The following is an 11,674-nucleotide window of genomic DNA, read 5'->3' as shown; positions in this document are numbered from 1 at the left end:
GGATAACGACTAGACAAGGAATAAAAACACGTACGACAGAGAACCTAAAATAACAAATAAACAAACAAATATACAAGCAAAAATCAGACAAACAAACAAACAAATCAAACATTAAACTATCACATTTAAAAAACAACCAAAGAATAAAAAAAAAAACAAAACAAAACACTGACCAGCTGCACGGGTAAGACAATGGGATTTCCAGATTCATACGTCAATTTGTTCATAAATTATCACGTCGTCCGAGTACGATGAAAGAGGAAAGGAAATTTACCACTCGGTGAACAAATCGGTTCTCATAATCCAGATAAATACACCATAAAAATCCACGATGTTAATGTTAAGTCGTACCGCTGTGACATCTATGGCAACACCTCCTGCACAAAGTCCAGCGACCTAGACCACTAGGCCAGCTAGATAGATGTCACAACCCGTACTTCATATGCAAATATTGTTATCGTGGAATTCACATGATTCAGATGGACTTCACGTGAAAATTTCTGGTGAAATTTACTTACCATCATGTTTGTGTGAAATCATGACATGAAATTCTCGTGAAGACTCAATTCACACGAATTTCAGTTGAACTCTATCATACATTCTATTTTACGGGCAAAATCATTTGAAATTCAAGTAAAAATCCTGTTCAATAATTTTGTCTTTGTGATAAAATTTTAATGATAAAGACTGAATATATGCACGAAAACGCATATAAAAAGAAATGAATTAAAAATTGATTTCTTTTCCATACACGAAAATATATGTGAATGTTATTAAGTAAATTAAGCAAGGCCTAGAACGAACCAAAAACATAACTAGAATGCTTGTTGAATTTCAATCACATAATGTTTTCCACAAGAAAATAGTTAAAATTATTCATTGCAGGGCGTATTACAAACATAAAAGAGGGTATCTCGCAAAACCTGTGCGTGAATTTCCCCTTTGTGAAATGTGTTTCTTACGAGACAATGTTTTTTATAATATATATTTTTTGATGTCTTAAATGTTTTTTTTTCTTATAATAGCCACCCCCCCCCCCCAATAACGTTTTTTCTTGCTTCGTGTTTCACATATTGTTCGAATCTTTTCATTTCGAAGTCTGTTAATTTCATTTTAAATGAATGTTATCCTGAATAAATATTCTTTTTTTCATATTTCCGGCCCCGTGCAGGTCCGGGTGTCAAAATAAAAGGCCTGCACCATCGTTAAGCTTGTCGTCAAAGGCGACTAAATAGTGATCAGAAACCTAGCCAGGGGCTAGGTGCTCTGCCCACAGAGCAACTGGGCTATAATACGGACAACCTGACCGCAAACCATAGTGGTGCACCGTGTTGGGAAAGATGCCACGTTTCTCGCCACAGGAGGCTAAATTGTCCGACCCGACCCTACCCATCCCTCCCTTTTATCTTGTAGCAATCAAAATGTGTCGACCCTATTATCCTTGTGTCTCATCCCTTTTTCATTTCATCATCATTATTTCATGTTCATTTTATCATACCTTTTAGGTTCATCGCCTGAATATAACTGAAATATTGCTGCTCGGGCGTTAAACCCTAACAATCAACAAATCAATCATATTTCCGACTTTTCACATTTTTGTTATCCGGCAGACTAGTTTATGTCAAATTCTAGTAATAGACAACAGTGAACTTCATATTCATATTTATTAGACCCGCGATAAGTACTTAGATATTTTTGAGTTACTTATTTCAAACAATTCAGTTTTTTACCGAAGTGAAAATAGTTAAAGTTTCTATGAAAAAAAGTTTACTATTTCCTCTTTCCCTAATACGACCGCCCACCAGGTTGTCGTGTGTTGGTGGGTTATGTCTCTTAAAAAAACTTGCTGAAATGTCTTGCTTTCCGTAAATATGAAAAAGGATAATTAAATACCGGTCTAAATAGAAGAAAATTCAGTCCATAGAGATGTCGATGCAGACAAGTTTTCATTGTGAAATTTACATCTCTCAGGAGGTCTAACCTCATCCATATGTATTTTCTAATCCGAATCACTACGGCTAATTTGTTTTTAATGAGTAAGGTATAACATGTCTTGAATAAAGTTCACTTCTTGTGAAGTTTTGTTTGTTGTTTCATTTTCTTACTAGTAAATTTATTTTATGGATCTCGTCAAATGTAATTGCGAAATTAAATCTGTCACACTTCATTGAATAACAAAACAAACACAAATCAACAACAGAAACAAACACAAGCCATAAAAGTTACATTTACATCAGCGATGAAATGTAACCATGTTAATGCATTAATCTCAAATAACCATTTATAATAAATAAAGAGATCGCCTTTGAGAATTTAAATGCCAATTATTTGAAAAGCGGTATATGTGTTTTCAAGGAGAAACATTATCATACACAACATTTGTAGCTCTAATCACAGCTTTTTTCTTTTTGTTCTGTAGTTGTTAATATGTAAAATAGTGACTTAAAATAACGATTTTGGAATAATTACCGTTCTTGTAGTTGAATGTTTTGAAGATGATGTCTCTTAAACGGAATTTTAGTTTAGATTGGAGTTAAGTAGTATACAGCGTTGAAAAGCCAAGAGTTGTAAATGTAAAAACGAATGAGATTTAAGTCTTCATGTGCTCTAAAAATGTCATTACTGCAGATTCAGATAGATCAAAATATTTACCGATCTCAATAATGTAATACTATAAACGTGACGTAACTTATATACCATCTGCTTACGGATATCTTGACAGCACATTGAACTAAATATCATAAACCTTGTATTCTTTTGATTGATAAAAGAAGAACCATAACACATTCATTTACCACGGACGATGACAATTATGGAATATTTTACAAAGACGACATTTGTTCTCTTGATATTTTTCGAGGCAAAGGAACATTTTTCAAACAATATCAGAAACTCCGTACATGACTTCTTTCGGTGATTCATTATATTTCACGATCACATCATTTCAAATCAATTAACGAAAAAGTGGAATGCGTTCAATTCTTTGATCTTCAAGGGAACGTAAAGTGGATATTTACAGATAAAAAAAGTCTAAAAAGAGATCACAATAGACAATGAAGGATGTGTTTATGTAGCAGGAAACCATTTTAACATCATTATCCTCCTCAATCGTAATGCGTCTCATCATATTGTACTACTGTCGTCTCGAGATAGGCTGAAAGTATCGACTGGAATTTACTAAGATGGGTCTACAAACCAGTTATTCGTTGCTAACCAGTCTGGCAAAGCCTTTTGTACAATAATAAAAAAGTGTTTTGCAATTATTGTAAAAATTATGTCGCTTGTGAATAAATTAACTTTCTATATAACGAATAGGTTGGGTGGTTTTCGTTAATTACACAAATAAGTCAAAGGTCATACAAATGAGTTACGTATTTTAAACAATGTTTTTATTCTAATAAAGGACCAACAGTTTACGCATACACTTTAACTATTCGCAAGTTGGTTGTCTTACAAGAAGAATAAGGAACCGTTTTAGAAGCATCTGATAAAATGATTTGACAACTCTACCTTACACACATATTTGCAGTATCTCAATTTGACAGCTTAGATGATAAACTTTACCATAAATTTTACATATATAATCTCGAAGCTGTTTGCGTCCATGGTGTGTGAGACAAACTTCCATACTTTTTACATACTTTTCAGGATTATAGAAGATTTAGGCAAAGGAAATCTTACAAATTCTATTATTTGAAAAAAAAAACAAGTTAGTTCCTTCTATCATAATTTTTACTGTTCGTTTGTTCTTCCATTAAAATATTTTTGATTTTCTATAATTTATCACTAATAACGCTTATTGAATGCAGAAAAAAATCCCGAAGCGATAGCAGAGGGCTTGGGATGATTCAAGTCAAACATAAAAAATAAAGATAAGGGAACAAGATGTCACACGGAAGTACTAAAACCTTTGCAATATGAACTACAACAAACTAAAAAAACAAAAAACAAAACAAAATCAAAAACAAAAAAAAAACAAAAACAAAAACAAAAACAATAAAATAAAATAAAATAAAATAAAATAAAATAAAAACAAAACAAAACAAAACAAAACAAAACAAAAAAGTGAAATCATGTGTTCCGGAAAGGTAAGAATGTCCTACTCCGCCAGTGGCACTTGCCATATTACAAGTGAGTATATTCTGGTAATACCGATGAAGGTCCCCGACAAGTGTCAAAGACTATTCACACTGGGCCGAGATCATTCAATTCAATATGGAGTCATGATGTTAACGTAGTAATTAATTTTGAAGTGGTAGAAACATATCCGTAATGGGCAAAATTAAACACAGGTAACAAAAACAAAAACAAAAACAAAAATCAAAAAGAACAAAAACAAAAACAAAAACAAAAACAAAAACAAAAAAACAAAAATAACACCAAAAAAAGGCAATAAAAAAACGCCATTGTTAACTATTTTTTTATATCGACAGGATTTGATCTTAAACTTTATATCACAAAGCGATAATTCATGCGATGAAATATAACATAGGGGCAAAACTTTCCTTGAATATTTCAAAAGAAGAATATGTCTATTACTCTGAACGCACCTACACGATAACACGACGTTTCCATATAATAATTAAATATAATGAGTTTAATTGAAAATGGAAATATTGATTTTAGCCGGACTTGCGAATGAATATTCGTGTAGCTCTTATAAAGGAAATATTTCAACATTTTGACCATCGAATAAAACAAAATCTGAATCCATATTTTGTTTTTATGAAGTGGCCTCATGCAATCAAAATATCATTTTACTGGTGGGGTCGATGTCGCATGTCATGTGTTTGCTCAAAACCAAAATACCAAAGAATTTACTTAGCATATTCACATTACAAGGTACAACACATTATGATTTTTTTAAATGGACACTGACATTGCAGACAATTAATCACAACTCAATGTTAACTGACCAAAAAAATGGTACGTTAATATTTTTTTAAGTATAACTTTTATGAGCAGCGACAAAACGAAAAGTCAAAACGAGGCAGAACTAAGAAACCAACGGAGAGTTGTGTAAAAAATTGCAAGACAACAATGTACCAGAAGATGAAAGCAATGGACAGCATCATGCAAAGTTTTAACTTTTTAAAATTCAATATTTGTTTCTGGTATTGTGCAAATTTTAAAATGTCTGAAAGAGGTAGACCTAGGGTAAGGGACATAACTCTTAAAATCAATGATATGCTTGGATCATATGCGATTTCACCGAAGCCTATCAAGCTTTTATTTGAAATAGAATGAAATCAATCCAACTTAGTTTGGTGCTTTTAAGAAATGAATGTAAAATGTTTTACACAAACGTTCCAATGATTCGTAAGAGTTATGTCCCTTACCCTAGATCTAACTCCTTAGTTTAAAGCTGATTATCAATATCACTTTCCTCGCCTTTTAGTTGAAAAAGTACACCCAATGGGAACACAACAGATAACAGGAAGTAAAAAAAATTACGCAACACAAAACTTATAAAACACGTACAGAAATCATGCGGCATTAATGCCACCAAAAAATCTGGGAAAAACGATAAATTGTGTATAAATAGTAAAAACATGTACTTCCAAAGGCGTTTTACAGTTTTATGAAAATTGGAATGGTTAGTACGGTTTATCCAATGAACAGTCAAAAAGACCTTCTACAGTTATTACATCCCGATAAACATGATCAAATAAATTATTTGTATGATATTTCACACAGTTTTTGCGTTGCAAAGTACTCTAGGAAGTGTTCAGTTATGTGTAAGAATCAGGCAGTGGGTGGCACATCAAAATTATCAATTTGGCTTTTTCGCCTCAATTATATTTAAGACACCTAGAAAACAGCTGAAAAGCTATATATCTTTATCCGGTATCATCTGTGATGTTGATATTTGTTTATTGCTTCTATAAGGAAAAAGTGCGGAAAATGTTCCCGCTATTTTTCTAATTTTGACCGGTCAATATCTAAAAAAAACTTTACAAACACATTAATGTTTTTTATTGGATGATACTTGATTTATGCAATAAAATTTCTGCGTTGTTGTCCTTCATGTGCCACACCTTATAACACTTTGCCCGACTCTAAGACGGTAAAGTTCTAAAATTAATTGAATATTATAATTACATTGTTTCTTTATTTCTCTATAAGAGCAGTAGAAATGCTAAGCTAAAGACGCTATATAACATTCACTTATTTTAGAAATAATTTCTATTGTTGCATTTAAGTTTCAAAATTGGGTGTTTTTAATTCTACTTTTAATTTTTGTTTTTACTTTTTATAATATAGATATAAATGAAATGAGTTTTCTAGGCTGATTTCAAGGCTTCCAGTTTGTTGTGCCTGGAATTTGTTACTCCCTCCAAATAACCAAACCGGCGGCGGTTCGGGGCTGTGATGATGGTCTCTGTGAGGATTGCAAAGAAATACACGGAGTTTCAAGGGGAAGTCAAAACCATCAGACGATACCAGCCAAAAAATACGAAGAACTTTCTGCTCAGGTTTTCAGATTCAGTTAAATATACGCCATACACAATGACAAATATAAAATATATTGCAAAATACATGACTGTTTTTGTTGAAACAGGTGTGTGACCGAGAAACACAATTTTTGTAAAGATCTTGAATCTATCGAAGGGATTGTAAAAATTGCGAAAACATCAAATAAGTTCTTGGAAATGATAAGTTCACTCACCGAAATGGAAAAGAACGTGTCAAAAGAATGTGCATCTGAATTCCAAGCATTTCTTGCAACGAAAGAATTTGAAAAAAAGAGATTGAAAATGAGAAACTTTTTTTAATCATTATGTAGCAATGACCTTACACGAAAACTACATTTAGTTTTTAATCTGAACAAAACAGTTCGAACATTTCAAATTAACGCCAAATCTTTTGGACAAATATCCGCTGAATACCTTCCAAACGATTCGGTATTTGATGAAAAGCAAGGTCAATATGTTCAAATTCGACAGGATAACTCTGTGGACGATATTTTATTAGATGTGCTTGGATCATTCACTATTTCAAGCAAATTTATAACTTCTTGTGTTTTGCTTCCTAATGGGGGGGGGTGTTTTTATATGTGATTTTGAAGGATTTCTTGTTACGAAACACGAAGAAAACAAATGTTTTGCAATCTCAGTGAAACCATGCTACGAACGGGATGTCACATTTATTTCATCTACCAACTGCTTGGCTTCGCATGATTGATCTTGAAAAGCAAGAAGTAACAAAGCCAATAACAATGAAAGCTACCTATTGTGGAATATGTTACAATTATGACATGAATTCACTGTTCGTTATTGGATCTGAAGGAATAAAAATGATAACTCTGCAAGACCAGACGGTGAGAACTGTTATGGCCCAAACAATACCAGGAACTCCATACATTACTGCCGTCAGCGATGTCTTATACTTCACTATCATCAACTCTTTCAAATCTCTCCGGACGGAATATATCTCGGAATGCCTTTATTGTTGTGATCTGGAAGGTAAGATTAAGTGGATGTTCATAGACAATAAGATTCTGAAAAGTCCGAATGGCATTACAGTAGACTATGACGGATGTGTTTATGTAGCAGGATGCCATTCTGAAAACGTTATCGTCATCAGTCCTAATGGGTCGCAGCATACTATTTTTTTGTCATCTCGGGGCGGTCTTGTAGCACCAACAGCGATTGACTATGACATGTCTATACACCAGTTGTTGGTTGCTAACCAATCTGGCAGCTTTCCTGTACAACATTAAGAAACTATAGATGATATTTGACATTGTTTATTGACATGCATTTATGGTTTTGGGTTGAATGAAAAAAACCTTATACCACGAACTGCCTTCGAACCAAACTTGATGAACAAAAGTTTTATTTGACAATAATAAATAACTTGCAGCATTTTAGCATTGTCATTGATTATGTCTTTGTCTAATTTATGGTGTATATTTAGTAGTAAATATGTCTTTTGAAGAATATAACATTGCATTTTAAAAAAAAAATATGGCTATAGAGATTAATTGACTTTAAAAGTTGTTAATTCTTTAATCGAAAACTCTCTAACTGCTCACAAGTGTATTCAAATTGTGAATTTAATATTTCAACAGATTTATGGTATGGGTAATACGTACATGGGGATGTCGATTTAGAAAGGTTTCACAATCATTGTAATTCCATCTTCCAGGAGGTCTTATTTCGCCCATTTTCATTGTTTTAACTGATACATTTACTTTCAATTTGAAATAAACAATTAAAGATATAATGTCTTGAAAAAAACTCACTTTCTGTGGAGTTTTGTTTTTTGTTTTTTTCTACTGAATTGGTCCTTTAAAATTGGTAGTATATGAAATACAAAATAGATACTTAATACATATCTATATATTTTGTATGATTAAATTGCTTGATGGATATCGTCGGTTTTGTAGTTGAATGCTTTGTAGATGATATCTGTTAAAAAGGATTCCAAGCTTATGCTGGGGTTAGGTAGTATATAACCTTGAAAAAACCAAGTGTTGTAATTGTATTAACTTCATAAAAAGAGCAAGACACAATAACTTAGATTTAAGGTCAGTGTTATATGTATCTTAAAAGTGTCATTGTTAGAGATCTAGAATCCGATGAATCTAAAGATTTATCGATCCTAATAAAGCCATACTACATACATGCTGTAACTTATATACCAACATCTTGGCAGTACATTGAAACAAATTTGATAAATTCTGTTAATCAATCTTGATAAAAGATAAATAACACATATGTTTACTATGGATGATGAGAATTATGGAATTTCAAACGAATACATTTATTCCCTTGTCATTATTCGACGCAAAGTAATACAAATAATGAATCTGCCAGATCAATTGGTAAGAACTGGCCGAGTGGTCCAGGGCGCTGGACTTTGTGCAGGCGGTGTTGTCATAGATGTCACAGCAGTACATGTTCGAGTCCCGCGGAGGGAACGACCAAAAATTTGCATAGCAAATTTGACAGTTCTAACATCGTTTGGAATTTTTCAGACCTTTCTATACGTTTACATATCTTCCCATTTATCAATTTGATCCATTGGAGCAGTGTAGTGAATAGAGTCGTCACATTCTGAGACGTTTGTATAATATTGATTTGTTGTGACATGCATCATTAATTTGATCCTCTATCCTACATAATAACATCTAAATGAACTGTCCCGTACTACCATACATCGTGTACTAAGTTACAACCCTAGATTAATACTACGAGGAGGAATGACCCGACCAGCGAAAGCTATATTTTGATATAGCCTAGCTGGCCGAGTGGTCTAGGGCGCTGGACTTTGTGCAGGCGGTGTTGCCATAAATGTCACAACGGTACGAGTTCGAGTCCCGCGGAGGGAACGACCAAAAATTTGCATCGCAAATTTGACAGTTCTAACATCGTTTGAAATTTTTCAGACCTTTCTATACGTTTATATATCTTCCCTGTATCAATTTGATCCGATGGAGCAGTGTAGCAAATAGAGTCGTCACTTTCTGAGACGTTTTATATATATATATATATATATATATATATATATATATATGTGTGTGTGTGTGTGTGTGTTTGTGTATAGGCAAAACTAGTTTACATGATTTTCACCTGAAATGGGCAAAAAAAATCTTATTTAAATTTAAAACTTTGTGAGAAATACTTATCTTAAGTATGTTGCCTGTTAGAGCATGAGAGTATATATGCTTTTTTTATTAAAGACTATGGTGGGTCTTCCGACAAGTTGTTGGTTGCTAACCAGTCTAGCATAGCCCATTTGTACAATATTAATACGCCATTAGAAATTATTGCAATAAATGTTAACCTTTTTGAACATATGAATATTTGGAATATGATTTTGTTTTAATATAATTTAAAAAGACAATTGGTAAAAGAAATTAGCTATATGTACCTTGAATAATACTGCGAGTCTGCAAAAAGACCAGCAGCTTACCAATAACCTTAAATGTAGGTTGGTTGTCTTGCGAAAATTATCAGAAACCGCTTCAGGAGCATCTGACTTCATTCCACTTTCCATACAGGCCATGCATATAATTTTGTGTATACTTTAATTCTTTAGAGTTTTTTTTAACTTGTTCTTCGTCTTTTGTTTTTTTGTTTTTTTGTTTTGTTTTTGTATTCCCGATTTTCTTGTTTCTGTTTTGTTTTATTTTTCCAACTAAATGATAATAACTGACAAAAAGAATTACACAGCTGTGAAAAAAAAAGATATATCTTTCTGAAAGGTTAACGCTACAAACTTAAATTTCGAAAAGAGTATGTTTCGGCTTCATTATGAATCTTACAATTCTTCCTCTCTCCTTCTCTCTCTCTAATTACCTAAAAAATATATACCATGCTTTTAATGATCCGGTCGACTAATATGATTTCGGTTGACTGATTTGTCATATGAAATTCCGAAAGTTCTTCATTTCATGAAAAAACACGCATTTTGTCACATTGAAACTGCAAAAATACGCGCTTGATATGAGAAGATATGTTGGTTACATCGATACTTCAAACACTAGTACCCAACATGTCTATTGTACACCGTTTATATGTCAATAAATACCATTTAAGTTCATGTTTAGGTATTTGTTTTTCATGGGTAGGGGTGGCAATTTCTAACCTATTTTGACTTGAAAAAATTCAAATCTTTATTCTTTGGGCTCATTTAGAAGCTAAGACATTATTTTAATGTACTGTATCACACAAAAGCTTATGTAAACTACGATATTCTGACAAAAACTGGTGGTATAGAAGAAATTCTTTGATTTTATAGTAATTGTCACCACAAGAAGAAAATCTAAGCGTTAGAATTTATCAGTTTTGTTGCGTACATCATTATCTTAATAATGAATGCCTAAAATATGACTTCTACATTGTAAGTATGCTGTGAATGAGAATTTTGTTTGATACTGAGAAAAGTTTTCTAGAGGGAAGGGGTAATATTTAAACATTTTCGGAATTTTTGTTCTTGAAAATTAGTTTTTCGTGGGTAATTAAGTAGGAAATTAAATCATCGAATGAAACCAAAGTTGAGATGTTTTAGTTTAGCAATAACTTGTAGAGTCGAATTTATGTTACTTTTTACTGAAAAATAGAAAATTCCATGTTTTTGCTTTTTTTTTTTTTTTTTTTTTTTATAAATTCTGAATACGAAAATGGCAAAAATTCATCAAAATGGCCCGAGAAGTATTGATTCTGATAATACGAATCAGAAAACTCCAAGTAAGTATTTTTTTTACTGAAACATAAATACTCCAGGGTTTTGACATTGAAAAATATGTCAAGTTAAGCGATTTTTCGGTGGCGTAGGAATTTTTTTTTCATTTTACCCCATGAATGTTACCGTAATTTTCTTCGTATCATTGTAAAGCTGAGTCATTGGGCTACTTTAAAATACATATATATGTCAGTTTACTTCGTTTATGAGAAATTAGCGTAAGAAAAACGTTAAAAAATGGATTTTCGCTTCAATAGGGTATCAAAAATAAAAACGCTTCAGTTTATATTATGACGACAAAAAGATTCGTAAATATAAGGGGGTGCATGAAAATCATATTTTGGTTGATAAGTGGGTGCATGAGGGTTATCTCAGCCCACGTGCTATTATAATATGATATAAAATCACATTCATTTCGAAGTTTTAACTGTTCGTTCTTTTTTGCATAAACACATTTTTGATTTGATAAAATGTAGTACTA

This window comes from Perna viridis, chromosome 1 (assembly GCF_037379345.1).
Source record: "Perna viridis isolate PV_CMFRI_1.1 ecotype Kerala chromosome 1, ASM3737934v1, whole genome shotgun sequence".
In the NCBI taxonomy this organism is placed as follows: Eukaryota; Metazoa; Mollusca; class Bivalvia; order Mytilida; family Mytilidae; genus Perna; species Perna viridis.
Note: the sequence above shows the minus strand (reverse complement) of the source record.